Source organism: Pungitius pungitius, chromosome 14, assembly GCF_949316345.1.
Source record: "Pungitius pungitius chromosome 14, fPunPun2.1, whole genome shotgun sequence".
Taxonomy (NCBI): domain Eukaryota; kingdom Metazoa; phylum Chordata; class Actinopteri; order Perciformes; family Gasterosteidae; genus Pungitius; species Pungitius pungitius.
The window spans coordinates 18,663,951-18,680,003 of record NC_084913.1 but is presented as its reverse complement, the minus strand read 5'-3'; positions in this window follow the sequence as shown (position 1 = coordinate 18,680,003).

Below are 16,053 nucleotides of genomic sequence, written 5' to 3'. Positions count from 1 at the left end.
AGTGAATCAGGTTCTAAAACTAAACCTAATCCTTCATACCATAATGATACTGATGAATAAAGGTCATTTGCTTGATGGAAACAGTGTAAGCTAAAGCATTCTTCATACAGTCCGTTTTAGCTGTTTTCTCCTTCTGCAAAAGCTTTGAAAGTAACAATAATGGTCAAAACGTAGTTGAGTGAATCAGGTTCTAAAACTAAACCTAATCCTTCATACCATAATGATACTGGTGAATAAAGGTCATTTGCTTGATGGAAACAGTGTAAGCTAAAGCATTATTCATACAGTCCGTTTTAGCTGTTTCTCCTTCTGCAAAAGCTTTGAAAGTAACAATAATGGTCAAAACGTAGTTGAGTGAATCAGGTTCTAAAACTACACCTAATCTTTCATACCATAATGATACTGGTGAATAAAGGTCATTTGCTTGATGGAAACAGTGTAAGCTAAAGCATTCTTCATACAGTCCGTTTTAGCTGTTTCTCCTTCTGCAAAAGCTTTGAAAGTAACAATAATGGTCAAAACGTAGTTGAGTGAATCAGGTTCTAAAACTACACCTAATCTTTCATACCATAATGATACTGGTGAATAAAGGTCATTTGCTTGATGGAAACAGTGTAAGCTAAAGCATTCTTCATACAGTCCGTTTTAGCTGTTTTCTCCTTCTGCAAAAGCTTTGAAAGTAACAATAATAGTCAAAACGTAGTTGAGTGAATCAGGTTCTAAAACTAAACCTAATCCTTCATACCATAATGATACTGATGAATAAAGGTCATTTGCTTGATGGAAACAGTGTAAGCTAAAGCATTCTTCATACAGTCCGTTTTAGCTGTTTCTCCTTCTGCAAAAGCTTTGAAAGTAACAATAATGGTCAAAACGTAGTTGAGTCAATCATGTTCTAAAACTACTCCTAATCCTTCATACCATAATGATACTGATGAATAAAGGTCATTTGCTTGATGGAAACAGTGTAAGCTAAAGCATTATTCATTAGATTCCGTTTTAGCTGTTTCTCCTTCTGCAAAAGCTTTGAAAGTAACAATAATGGTCAAAACGTAGTTGAGTGAATCATGTTCTAAAACTACACCTAATCCTTCATACCATAATGATACTGGTGAATAAAGGTCATTTGCTTGATGGAAACAGTGTAAGCTAAAGCATTATTCATACAGTCTGTTTTAGCTGTTTTCTCCTTCTGCAAAAGCTTTGAAAGTAACAATAATGGTCAAAACGTAGTTGAGTGAATCAGGTTCTAAAACTAAACCTAATCCTTCATACCATAATGACAATGATGAAAAAAGGTCATTTGCTTGATGGAAACACCGTAAGCTAAAGCATTATTCATACAGTCCGTTTTAGCTGTTTTCTCCTTCTGCAAAAGCTTTGAAAGTAACAATAATAGTCAAAACGTAGTTGAGTGAATCAGGTTCTAAAACTAAACCTAATCCTTCATACCATAATGATACTGATGAATAAAGGTCATTTGCTTGATGGAAACAGTGTAAGCTAAAGCATTATTCATACAGTCTGTTTTAGCTGTTTTCTCCTTCTGCAAAAGCTTTGAAAGTAACAATAATGGTCAAAACGTAGTTGAGTGAATCAGGTTCTAAAACTAAACCTAATCCTTCATACCATAATGACAATGATGAAAAAAGGTAATTTGCTTGATAGAAACAGTGTAAGCTAAAGCATTCTTCATACAGTCCGTTTTAGCTGTTTCTCCTTCTGCAAAAGCTTTGAAAGTAACAATAATGGTCAAAACGTAGTTGAGTGAATCAGGTTCTAAAACTACACCTAATCTTTCATACCATAATGATACTGGTGAATAAAGGTCATTTGCTTGATGGAAACAGTGTAAGCTAAAGCATTCTTCATACAGTCCGTTTTAGCTGTTTTCTCCTTCTGCAAAAGCTTTCAAAGTAACAATAATAGTCAAAACGTAGTTGAGTGAATCAGGTTCTAAAACTAAACCTAATCCTTCATACCATAATGATACTGATGAATAAAGGTCATTTGCTTGATGGAAACAGTGTAAGCTAAAGCATTCTTCATACAGTCCGTTTTAGCTGTTTTCTCCTTCTGCAAAAGCTTTAAAAGTAACACAAATGGTCAAAACGTAGTTGAGTGAATCAGGTTCTAAAACTAAACCTAATCCTTCATACCATAATGATACTGATGAATAAAGGTCATTTGCTTGATGGAAACAGTGTAAGCTAAAGCATTCTTCATACAGTCCGTTTTAGCTGTTTTCTCCTTCTGCAAAAGCTTTGAAAGTAACAATAATGGTCAAAACGTAGTTGAGTGAATCAGGTTCTAAAACTAAACCTAATCCTTCATACCATAATGATACTGGTGAATAAAGGTCATTTGCTTGATGGAAACAGTGTAAGCTAAAGCATTATTCATACAGTCCGTTTTAGCTGTTTCTCCTTCTGCAAAAGCTTTGAAAGTAACAATAATGGTCAAAACGTAGTTGAGTGAATCAGGTTCTAAAACTACACCTAATCTTTCATACCATAATGATACTGGTGAATAAAGGTCATTTGCTTGATGGAAACAGTGTAAGCTAAAGCATTCTTCATACAGTCCGTTTTAGCTGTTTCTCCTTCTGCAAAAGCTTTGAAAGTAACAATAATGGTCAAAACGTAGTTGAGTGAATCAGGTTCTAAAACTACACCTAATCTTTCATACCATAATGATACTGGTGAATAAAGGTCATTTGCTTGATGGAAACAGTGTAAGCTAAAGCATTCTTCATACAGTCCGTTTTAGCTGTTTTCTCCTTCTGCAAAAGCTTTGAAAGTAACAATAATAGTCAAAACGTAGTTGAGTGAATCAGGTTCTAAAACTAAACCTAATCCTTCATACCATAATGATACTGATGAATAAAGGTCATTTGCTTGATGGAAACAGTGTAAGCTAAAGCATTCTTCATACAGTCCGTTTTAGCTGTTTTCTCCTTCTGCAAAAGCTTTGAAAGTAACAATAATGGTCAAAACGTTGTTGAGTGAATCATGTTCTAAAACTAAACCTAATCCTTCATACCATAATGATACTGGTGAATAAAGGTCATTTGCTTGATGGAAACAGTGTAAGCTAAAGCATTCTTCATACAGTCCGTTTTAGCTCTTTCTCCTTCTGCAAAAGCTTTGAAACAATAATGGTCAAAACGTAGTTGAGTCAATCATGTTCTAAAACTAAACCTAATCCTTCATACCATAATGATACTGGTGAATAAAGGTCATTTGCTTGATGGAAACAGTGTAAGCTAAAGCATTATTCATTAGATTCCGTTTTAGCTGTTTCTCCTTCTGCAAAAGCTTTAAAAGTAACACAAATGGTCAAAACGTAGTTAAGTGAATCAGGTTCTAAAACTAAACCTAATCCTTCATACCATAATGATACTGGTGAATAAAGGTCATTTGCTTGATGGAAACAGTGTAAGCTAAAGCATTATTCATTAGATTCCGTTTTAGCTGTTTCTCATTCTGCAAAAGCTTTGAAAGTAACAATAATGGTCAAAACGTAGTTGAGTCAATCATGTTCTAAAACTACTCCTAATCCTTCATACCATAATGATACTGATGAATAAAGGTCATTTGCTTGATGGAAACAGTGTAAGCTAAAGCATTCTTCATACAGTCCGTTTTAGCTGTTTTCTCCTTCTGCAAAAGCTTTGAAAGTAACAATAATGGTCAAAACGTAGTTGAGTGAATCATGTTCTAAAACTACTCCTAATCCTTCATACCATAATGATACTGATGAATAAAGGTCATTTGCTTGATGGAAACACTGTAAGCTAAAGCATTATTCATCAAATTCCGTTTTAGCTCTTTCTCCTTCTGCTAAAGCTTTGAAAGTAACAATAATGGTCAAAACGTAGTTGAGTGAATCAGGTTCTAAAACTAGACCTAATCCTTCATACCATAATGATACTGATGAATAAAGGTCATTTGCTTGATGGAAACAGTGTAAGCTAAAGCATTCTTCATACAGTCCGTTTTAGCTGTTTTCTCCTTCTGCAAAAGCTTTGAAAGTAACAATAATGGTCAAAACGTAGTTGAGTGAATCATGTTCTAAAACTACTCCTAATCCTTCATACCATAATGATACTGATGAATAAAGGTCATTTGCTTGATGGAAACAGTGTAAGCTAAAGCATTATTCATCAAATTCCGTTTTAGCTCTTTCTCCTTCTGCTAAAGCTTTGAAAGTAACAATAATGGTCAAAACGTAGTTGAGTGAATCAGGTTCTAAAACTACACCTAATCCTTCATACCATAATGATACTGGTGAATAAAGGTCATTTGCTTGATGGAAACAGTGTAAGCTAAAGCATTCTTCATACAGTCCGTTTTAGCTGTTTCTCCTTCTGCAAAAGCTTTGAAAGTAACAATAATGGTCAAAACGTAGTTGAGTCAATCATGTTCTAAAACTAAACCTAATCCTTCATACCATAATGATACTGGTGAATAAAGGTCATTTGCTTGATGGAAACAGTGTAAGCTAAAGCATTATTCATACAGTCTGTTTTAGCTGTTTTCTCCTTCTGCAAAAGCTTTGAAAGTAACAATAATGGTCAAAACGTAGTTGAGTGAATCAGGTTCTAAAACTAAACCTAATCCTTCATACCATAATGATACTGATGAATAAAGGTCATTTGCTTGATGGAAACAGTGTAAGCTAAAGCATTATTCATACAGTCTGTTTTAGCTGTTTTCTCCTTCTGCAAAAGCTTTGAAAGTAACAATAATGGTCAAAACGTAGTTGAGTGAATCAGGTTCTAAAACTAAACCTAATCCTTCATACCATAATGACAATGATGAAAAAAGGTAATTTGCTTGATAGAAACAGTGTAAGCTAAAGCATTCTTCATACAGTCCGTTTTAGCTGTTTCTCCTTCTGCAAAAGCTTTGAAAGTAACAATAATGGTCAAAACGTAGTTGAGTGAATCAGGTTCTAAAACTACACCTAATCTTTCATACCATAATGATACTGGTGAATAAAGGTCATTTGCTTGATGGAAACAGTGTAAGCTAAAGCATTCTTCATACAGTCCGTTTTAGCTGTTTTCTCCTTCTGCAAAAGCTTTGAAAGTAACAATAATGGTCAAAACGTAGTTGAGTGAATCAGGTTCTAAAACTAAACCTAATCCTTCATACCATAATGATACTGATGAATAAAGGTCATTTGCTTGATGGAAACAGTGTAAGCTAAAGCATTCTTCATACAGTCCGTTTTAGCTGTTTTCTCCTTCTGCAAAAGCTTTGAAAGTAACAATAATGGTCAAAACGTAGTTGAGTGAATCAGGTTCTAAAACTAAACCTAATCCTTCATACCATAATGATACTGGTGAATAAAGGTCATTTGCTTGATGGAAACAGTGTAAGCTAAAGCATTATTCATACAGTCCGTTTTAGCTGTTTCTCCTTCTGCAAAAGCTTTGAAAGTAACAATAATGGTCAAAACGTAGTTGAGTCAATCATGTTCTAAAACTACTCCTAATCCTTCATACCATAATGATACTGATGAATAAAGGTCATTTGCTTGATGGAAACAGTGTAAGCTAAAGCATTATTCATACAGTCTGTTTTAGCTGTTTTCTCCTTCTGCAAAAGCTTTGAAAGTAACAATAATGGTCAAAACGTAGTTGAGTGAATCAGGTTCTAAAACTAAACCTAATCCTTCATACCATAATGACAATGATGAAAAAAGGTCATTTGCTTGATGGAAACACCGTAAGCTAAAGCATTATTCATACAGTCCGTTTTAGCTGTTTTCTCCTTCTGCAAAAGCTTTGAAAGTAACAATAATAGTCAAAACGTAGTTGAGTGAATCAGGTTCTAAAACTAAACCTAATCCTTCATACGATAATGATACTGATGAATAAAGGTCATTTGCTTGATGGAAACAGTGTAAGCTAAAGCATTATTCATTAGATTCCGTTTTAGCTGTTTCTCCTTCTGCAAAAGCTTTGAAAGTAACAATAATGGTCAAAACGTAGTTGAGTGAATCATGTTCTAAAACTACACCTAATCCTTCATACCATAATGATACTGGTGAATAAAGGTCATTTGCTTGATGGAAACAGTGTAAGCTAAAGCATTATTCATACAGTCTGTTTTAGCTGTTTTCTCCTTCTGCAAAAGCTTTGAAAGTAACAATAATAGTCAAAACGTAGTTGAGTGAATCAGGTTCTAAAACTACACCTAATCCTTCATACCATAATGATACTGATGAATAAAGGTCATTTGCTTGATGGAAACAGTGTAAGCTAAAGCATTATTCATTAGATTCCGTTTTAGCTGTTTCTCCTTCTGCAAAAGCTTTGAAAGTAACAATAATAGTCAAAACGTAGTTGAGTGAATCAGGTTCTAAAACTAAACCTAATCCTTCATACCATAATGATACTGATGAATAAAGGTCATTTGCTTGATGGAAACAGTGTAAGCTAAAGCATTATTCATACAGTCTGTTTTAGCTGTTTTCTCCTTCTGCAAAAGCTTTGAAAGTAACAATAATGGTCAAAACGTAGTTGAGTGAATCAGGTTCTAAAACTAAACCTAATCCTTCATACCATAATGACAATGATGAAAAAAGGTCATTTGCTTGATGGAAACACCGTAAGCTAAAGCATTATTCATTAAATTCCGTTTTAGCTCTTTCTCCTTCTGCTAAAGCTTTGAAAGTAACAATAATGGTCAAAACGTATTTGAGTGAATCAGGTTCTAAAACTAAACCTAATCCTTCATACCATAATGATACTGATGAATAAAGGTCATTTGCTTGATGGAAACCGTGTAAGCTAAAGCATTCTTCATACAGTCCGTTTTAGCTGTTTTCTCCTTCTGCAAAAGCTTTGAAAGTAACAATAATAGTCAAAACGTAGTTGAGTGAATCATGTTCTAAAACTACACCTAATCCTTCATACCATAATGATACTGGTGAATAAAGGTCATTTGCTTGATGGAAACAGTGTAAGCTAAAGCATTATTCATACAGTCTGTTTTAGCTGTTTTCTCCTTCTGCAAAAGCTTTGAAAGTAACAATAATGGTCAAAACGTAGTTGAGTCAATCATGTTCTAAAACTACTCCTAATCCTTCATACCATAATGATACTGATGAATAAAGGTCATTTGCTTGATGGAAACAGTGTAAGCTAAAGCATTATTCATTAGATTCCGTTTTAGCTGTTTCTCCTTCTGCAAAAGCTTTGAAAGTAACAATAATGGTCAAAACGTAGTTGAGTGAATCATGTTCTAAAACTACACCTAATCCTTCATACCATAATGATACTGGTGAATAAAGGTCATTTGCTTGATGGAAACAGTGTAAGCTAAAGCATTATTCATACAGTCTGTTTTAGCTGTTTTCTCCTTCTGCAAAAGCTTTGAAAGTAACAATAATGGTCAAAACGTAGTTGAGTGAATCAGGTTCTAAAACTAAACCTAATCCTTCATACCATAATGACAATGATGAAAAAAGGTAATTTGCTTGATAGAAACAGTGTAAGCTAAAGCATTCTTCATACAGTCCGTTTTAGCTGTTTCTCCTTCTGCAAAAGCTTTGAAAGTAACAATAATGGTCAAAACGTAGTTGAGTGAATCATGTTCTAAAACTACACCTAATCCTTCATACCATAATGATACTGGTGAATAAAGGTCATTTGCTTGATGGAAACAGTGTAAGCTAAAGCATTCTTCATACAGTCCGTTTTAGCTGTTTTCTCCTTCTGCAAAAGCTTTGAAAGTAACAATAATAGTCAAAACGTAGTTGAGTGAATCAGGTTCTAAAACTAAACCTAATCCTTCATACCATAATGATACTGATGAATAAAGGTCATTTGCTTGATGGAAACAGTGTAAGCTAAAGCATTCTTCATACAGTCCGTTTTAGCTGTTTTCTCCTTCTGCAAAAGCTTTGAAAGTAACAATAATGGTCAAAACGTAGTTGAGTGAATCATGTTCTAAAACTACTCCTAATCCTTCATACCATAATGATACTGATGAATAAAGGTCATTTGCTTGATGGAAACACTGTAAGCTAAAGCATTATTCATTAAATTCCGTTTTAGCTCTTTCTCCTTCTGCTAAAGCTTTGAAAGTAACAATAATGGTCAAAACGTAGTTGAGTGAATCAGGTTCTAAAACTACACCTAATCCTTCATACCATAATGATACTGGTGAATAAAGGTCATTTGCTTGATGGAAACAGTGTAAGCTAAAGCATTCTTCATACAGTCCGTTTTAGCTGTTTCTCCTTCTGCAAAAGCTTTGAAAGTAACAATAATGGTCAAAACGTAGTTGAGTCAATCATGTTCTAAAACTAAACCTAATCCTTCATACCATAATGATACTGGTGAATAAAGGTCATTTGCTTGATGGAAACAGTGTAAGCTAAAGCATTATTCATACAGTCTGTTTTAGCTGTTTTCTCCTTCTGCAAAAGCTTTGAAAGTAACAATAATGGTCAAAACGTAGTTGAGTGAATCAGGTTCTAAAACTAAACCTAATCCTTCATACCATAATGATACTGATGAATAAAGGTCATTTGCTTGATGGAAACAGTGTAAGCTAAAGCATTATTCATACAGTCTGTTTTAGCTGTTTTCTCCTTCTGCAAAAGCTTTGAAAGTAACAATAATGGTCAAAACGTAGTTGAGTGAATCAGGTTCTAAAACTAAACCTAATCCTTCATACCATAATGACAATGATGAAAAAAGGTAATTTGCTTGATAGAAACAGTGTAAGCTAAAGCATTCTTCATACAGTCCGTTTTAGCTGTTTCTCCTTCTGCAAAAGCTTTGAAAGTAACAATAATGGTCAAAACGTAGTTGAGTGAATCAGGTTCTAAAACTAAACCTAATCCTTCATACCATAATGATACTGATGAATAAAGGTCATTTGCTTGATGGAAACAGTGTAAGCTAAAGCATTATTCATACAGTCTGTTTTAGCTGTTTTCTCCTTCTGCAAAAGCTTTGAAAGTAACAATAATGGTCAAAACGTAGTTGAGTGAATCAGGTTCTAAAACTAAACCTAATCCTTCATACCATAATGACAATGATGAAAAAAGGTAATTTGCTTGATAGAAACAGTGTAAGCTAAAGCATTCTTCATACAGTCCGTTTTAGCTGTTTCTCCTTCTGCAAAAGCTTTGAAAGTAACAATAATGGTCAAAACGTAGTTGAGTGAATCAGGTTCTAAAACTACACCTAATCTTTCATACCATAATGATACTGGTGAATAAAGGTCATTTGCTTGATGGAAACAGTGTAAGCTAAAGCATTCTTCATACAGTCCGTTTTAGCTGTTTTCTCCTTCTGCAAAAGCTTTGAAAGTAACAATAATGGTCAAAACGTAGTTGAGTGAATCAGGTTCTAAAACTAAACCTAATCCTTCATACCATAATGATACTGATGAATAAAGGTCATTTGCTTGATGGAAACAGTGTAAGCTAAAGCATTCTTCATACAGTCCGTTTTAGCTGTTTTCTCCTTCTGCAAAAGCTTTGAAAGTAACAATAATGGTCAAAACGTAGTTGAGTGAATCAGGTTCTAAAACTAAACCTAATCCTTCATACCATAATGATACTGGTGAATAAAGGTCATTTGCTTGATGGAAACAGTGTAAGCTAAAGCATTATTCATACAGTCCGTTTTAGCTGTTTCTCCTTCTGCAAAAGCTTTGAAAGTAACAATAATGGTCAAAACGTAGTTGAGTCAATCATGTTCTAAAACTACTCCTAATCCTTCATACCATAATGATACTGATGAATAAAGGTCATTTGCTTGATGGAAACAGTGTAAGCTAAAGCATTATTCATACAGTCTGTTTTAGCTGTTTTCTCCTTCTGCAAAAGCTTTGAAAGTAACAATAATGGTCAAAACGTAGTTGAGTGAATCAGGTTCTAAAACTAAACCTAATCCTTCATACCATAATGATACTGATGAATAAAGGTCATTTGCTTGATGGAAACAGTGTAAGCTAAAGCATTCTTCATACAGTCCGTTTTAGCTGTTTTCTCCTTCTGCAAAAGCTTTGAAAGTAACAATAATAGTCAAAACGTAGTTGAGTGAATCAGGTTCTAAAACTAAACCTAATCCTTCATACGATAATGATACTGATGAATAAAGGTCATTTGCTTGATGGAAACAGTGTAAGCTAAAGCATTCTTCATACAGTCCGTTTTAGCTGTTTCTCCTTCTGCAAAAGCTTTGAAAGTAACAATAATGGTCAAAACGTAGTTGAGTCAATCATGTTCTAAAACTACTCCTAATCCTTCATACCATAATGATACTGATGAATAAAGGTCATTTGCTTGATGGAAACAGTGTAAGCTAAAGCATTATTCATTAGATTCCGTTTTAGCTGTTTCTCCTTCTGCAAAAGCTTTGAAAGTAACAATAATGGTCAAAACGTAGTTGAGTGAATCATGTTCTAAAACTACACCTAATCCTTCATACCATAATGATACTGGTGAATAAAGGTCATTTGCTTGATGGAAACACCGTAAGCTAAAGCATTATTCATACAGTCCGTTTTAGCTGTTTTCTCCTTCTGCAAAAGCTTTGAAAGTAACAATAATGGTCAAAACGTAGTTGAGTGAATCAGGTTCTAAAACTAAACCTAATCCTTCATACCATAATGATACTGATGAATAAAGGTCATTTGCTTGATGGAAACAGTGTAAGCTAAAGCATTCTTCATACAGTCCGTTTTAGCTGTTTTCTCCTTCTGCAAAAGCTTTGAAAGTAACAATAATAGTCAAAACGTAGTTGAGTGAATCAGGTTCTAAAACTAAACCTAATCCTTCATACGATAATGATACTGATGAATAAAGGTCATTTGCTTGATGGAAACAGTGTAAGCTAAAGCATTCTTCATACAGTCCGTTTTAGCTGTTTCTCCTTCTGCAAAAGCTTTGAAAGTAACAATAATGGTCAAAACGTAGTTGAGTCAATCATGTTTAAAACTACTCCTAATCCTTCATACCATAATGATACTGATGAATAAAGGTCATTTGCTTGATGGAAACAGTGTAAGCTAAAGCATTATTCATTAGATTCCGTTTTAGCTGTTTCTCCTTCTGCAAAAGCTTTGAAAGTAACAATAATGGTCAAAACGTAGTTGAGTGAATCATGTTCTAAAACTACACCTAATCCTTCATACCATAATGATACTGGTGAATAAAGGTCATTTGCTTGATGGAAACAGTGTAAGCTAAAGCATTATTCATACAGTCTGTTTTAGCTGTTTTCTCCTTCTGCAAAAGCTTTGAAAGTAACAATAATAGTCAAAACGTAGTTGAGTGAATCAGGTTCTAAAACTACACCTAATCCTTCATACCATAATGATACTGATGAATAAAGGTCATTTGCTTGATGGAAACAGTGTAAGCTAAAGCATTATTCATTAAATTCCGTTTTAGCTCTTTCTCCTTCTGCTAAAGCTTTGAAAGTAACAATAATGGTCAAAACGTAGTTGAGTGAATCAGGTTCTAAAACTACACCTAATCCTTCATACCATAATGATACTGGTGAATAAAGGTCATTTGCTTGATGGAAACAGTGTAAGCTAAAGCATTCTTCATACAGTCCGTTTTAGCTGTTTCTCCTTCTGCAAAAGCTTTGAAAGTAACAATAATGGTCAAAACGTAGTTGAGTCAATCATGTTCTAAAACTAAACCTAATCCTTCATACCATAATGATACTGGTGAATAAAGGTCATTTGCTTGATGGAAACAGTGTAAGCTAAAGCATTATTCATACAGTCTGTTTTAGCTGTTTTCTCCTTCTGCAAAAGCTTTGAAAGTAACAATAATGGTCAAAACGTAGTTGAGTGAATCAGGTTCTAAAACTAAACCTAATCCTTCATACCATAATGATACTGATGAATAAAGGTCATTTGCTTGATGGAAACAGTGTAAGCTAAAGCATTATTCATACAGTCTGTTTTAGCTGTTTTCTCCTTCTGCAAAAGCTTTGAAAGTAACAATAATGGTCAAAACGTAGTTGAGTGAATCAGGTTCTAAAACTAAACCTAATCCTTCATACCATAATGACAATGATGAAAAAAGGTAATTTGCTTGATAGAAACAGTGTAAGCTAAAGCATTCTTCATACAGTCCGTTTTAGCTGTTTCTCCTTCTGCAAAAGCTTTGAAAGTAACAATAATGGTCAAAACGTAGTTGAGTGAATCAGGTTCTAAAACTAAACCTAATCCTTCATACCATAATGATACTGATGAATAAAGGTCATTTGCTTGATGGAAACAGTGTAAGCTAAAGCATTATTCATACAGTCTGTTTTAGCTGTTTTCTCCTTCTGCAAAAGCTTTGAAAGTAACAATAATGGTCAAAACGTAGTTGAGTGAATCAGGTTCTAAAACTAAACCTAATCCTTCATACCATAATGACAATGATGAAAAAAGGTAATTTGCTTGATAGAAACAGTGTAAGCTAAAGCATTCTTCATACAGTCCGTTTTAGCTGTTTCTCCTTCTGCAAAAGCTTTGAAAGTAACAATAATGGTCAAAACGTAGTTGAGTGAATCAGGTTCTAAAACTACACCTAATCTTTCATACCATAATGATACTGGTGAATAAAGGTCATTTGCTTGATGGAAACAGTGTAAGCTAAAGCATTCTTCATACAGTCCGTTTTAGCTGTTTTCTCCTTCTGCAAAAGCTTTGAAAGTAACAATAATGGTCAAAACGTAGTTGAGTGAATCAGGTTCTAAAACTAAACCTAATCCTTCATACCATAATGATACTGATGAATAAAGGTCATTTGCTTGATGGAAACAGTGTAAGCTAAAGCATTCTTCATACAGTCCGTTTTAGCTGTTTTCTCCTTCTGCAAAAGCTTTGAAAGTAACAATAATGGTCAAAACGTAGTTGAGTGAATCAGGTTCTAAAACTAAACCTAATCCTTCATACCATAATGATACTGGTGAATAAAGGTCATTTGCTTGATGGAAACAGTGTAAGCTAAAGCATTATTCATACAGTCCGTTTTAGCTGTTTCTCCTTCTGCAAAAGCTTTGAAAGTAACAATAATGGTCAAAACGTAGTTGAGTCAATCATGTTCTAAAACTACTCCTAATCCTTCATACCATAATGATACTGATGAATAAAGGTCATTTGCTTGATGGAAACAGTGTAAGCTAAAGCATTATTCATACAGTCTGTTTTAGCTGTTTTCTCCTTCTGCAAAAGCTTTGAAAGTAACAATAATGGTCAAAACGTAGTTGAGTGAATCAGGTTCTAAAACTAAACCTAATCCTTCATACCATAATGATACTGATGAATAAAGGTCATTTGCTTGATGGAAACAGTGTAAGCTAAAGCATTCTTCATACAGTCCGTTTTAGCTGTTTTCTCCTTCTGCAAAAGCTTTGAAAGTAACAATAATAGTCAAAACGTAGTTGAGTGAATCAGGTTCTAAAACTAAACCTAATCCTTCATACGATAATGATACTGATGAATAAAGGTCATTTGCTTGATGGAAACAGTGTAAGCTAAAGCATTCTTCATACAGTCCGTTTTAGCTGTTTCTCCTTCTGCAAAAGCTTTGAAAGTAACAATAATGGTCAAAACGTAGTTGAGTCAATCATGTTCTAAAACTACTCCTAATCCTTCATACCATAATGATACTGATGAATAAAGGTCATTTGCTTGATGGAAACAGTGTAAGCTAAAGCATTATTCATTAGATTCCGTTTTAGCTGTTTCTCCTTCTGCAAAAGCTTTGAAAGTAACAATAATGGTCAAAACGTAGTTGAGTGAATCATGTTCTAAAACTACACCTAATCCTTCATACCATAATGATACTGGTGAATAAAGGTCATTTGCTTGATGGAAACACCGTAAGCTAAAGCATTATTCATACAGTCCGTTTTAGCTGTTTTCTCCTTCTGCAAAAGCTTTGAAAGTAACAATAATGGTCAAAACGTAGTTGAGTGAATCAGGTTCTAAAACTAAACCTAATCCTTCATACCATAATGACAATGATGAAAAAAGGTCATTTGCTTGATGGAAACACCGTAAGCTAAAGCATTATTCATACAGTCCGTTTTAGCTGTTTTCTCCTTCTGCAAAAGCTTTGAAAGTAACAATAATAGTCAAAACGTAGTTGAGTGAATCAGGTTCTAAAACTAAACCTAATCCTTCATACCATAATGATACTGATGAATAAAGGTCATTTGCTTGATGGAAACAGTGTAAGCTAAAGCATTCTTCATACAGTCCGTTTTAGCTGTTTTCTCCTTCTGCAAAAGCTTTGAAAGTAACAATAATAGTCAAAACGTAGTTGAGTGAATCAGGTTCTAAAACTAAACCTAATCCTTCATACGATAATGATACTGATGAATAAAGGTCATTTGCTTGATGGAAACAGTGTAAGCTAAAGCATTCTTCATACAGTCCGTTTTAGCTGTTTCTCCTTCTGCAAAAGCTTTGAAAGTAACAATAATGGTCAAAACGTAGTTGAGTCAATCATGTTTAAAACTACTCCTAATCCTTCATACCATAATGATACTGATGAATAAAGGTCATTTGCTTGATGGAAACAGTGTAAGCTAAAGCATTATTCATTAGATTCCGTTTTAGCTGTTTCTCCTTCTGCAAAAGCTTTGAAAGTAACAATAATGGTCAAAACGTAGTTGAGTGAATCATGTTCTAAAACTACACCTAATCCTTCATACCATAATGATACTGGTGAATAAAGGTCATTTGCTTGATGGAAACAGTGTAAGCTAAAGCATTATTCATACAGTCTGTTTTAGCTGTTTTCTCCTTCTGCAAAAGCTTTGAAAGTAACAATAATAGTCAAAACGTAGTTGAGTGAATCAGGTTCTAAAACTACACCTAATCCTTCATACCATAATGATACTGATGAATAAAGGTCATTTGCTTGATGGAAACAGTGTAAGCTAAAGCATTATTCATTAGATTCCGTTTTAGCTGTTTCTCCTTCTGCAAAAGCTTTGAAAGTAACAATAATGGTCAAAACGTAGTTGAGTGAATCATGTTCTAAAACTACACCTAATCCTTCATACCATAATGATACTGGTGAATAAAGGTCATTTGCTTGATGGAAACAGTGTAAGCTAAAGCATTATTCATACAGTCTGTTTTAGCTGTTTTCTCCTTCTGCAAAAGCTTTGAAAGTAACAATAATGGTCAAAACGTAGTTGAGTGAATCAGGTTCTAAAACTAAACCTAATCCTTCATACCATAATGATACTGATGAATAAAGGTCATTTGCTTGATGGAAACAGTGTAAGCTAAAGCATTATTCATACAGTCTGTTTTAGCTGTTTTCTCCTTCTGCAAAAGCTTTGAAAGTAACAATAATGGTCAAAACGTAGTTGAGTGAATCAGGTTCTAAAACTAAACCTAATCCTTCATACCATAATGACAATGATGAAAAAAGGTAATTTGCTTGATGGAAACAGTGTAAGCTAAAGCATTCTTCATACAGTCCGTTTTAGCTGTTTTCTCCTTCTGCAAAAGCTTTGAAAGTAACAATAATGGTCAAAACGTAGTTGAGTGAATCAGGTTCTAAAACTAAACCTAATCCTTCATACCATAATGATACTGATGAATAAAGGTCATTTGCTTGATGGAAACAGTGTAAGCTAAAGCATTCTTCATACAGTCCGTTCTAGCTGTTTTCTCCTTCTGCAAAAGCTTTGAAAGTAACAATAATAGTCAAAACGTAGTTGAGTGAATCAGGTTCTAAAACTAAACCTAATCCTTCATACCATAATGATACTGATGAATAAAGGTCATTTGCTTGATGGAAACAGTGTAAGCTAAAGCATTCTTCATACAGTCCGTTTTAGCTGTTTTCTCCTTCTGCAAAAGCTTTGAAAGTAACAATAATAGTCAAAACGTAGTTGAGTGAATCATGTTCTAAAACTACACCTAATCCTTCATACCATAATGATACTGGTGAATAAAGGTCATTTGCTTGATGGAAACAGTGTAAGCTAAAGCATTATTCATACAGTCTGTTTTAGCTGTTTTCTCCTTCTGCAAAAGCTTTGAAAGT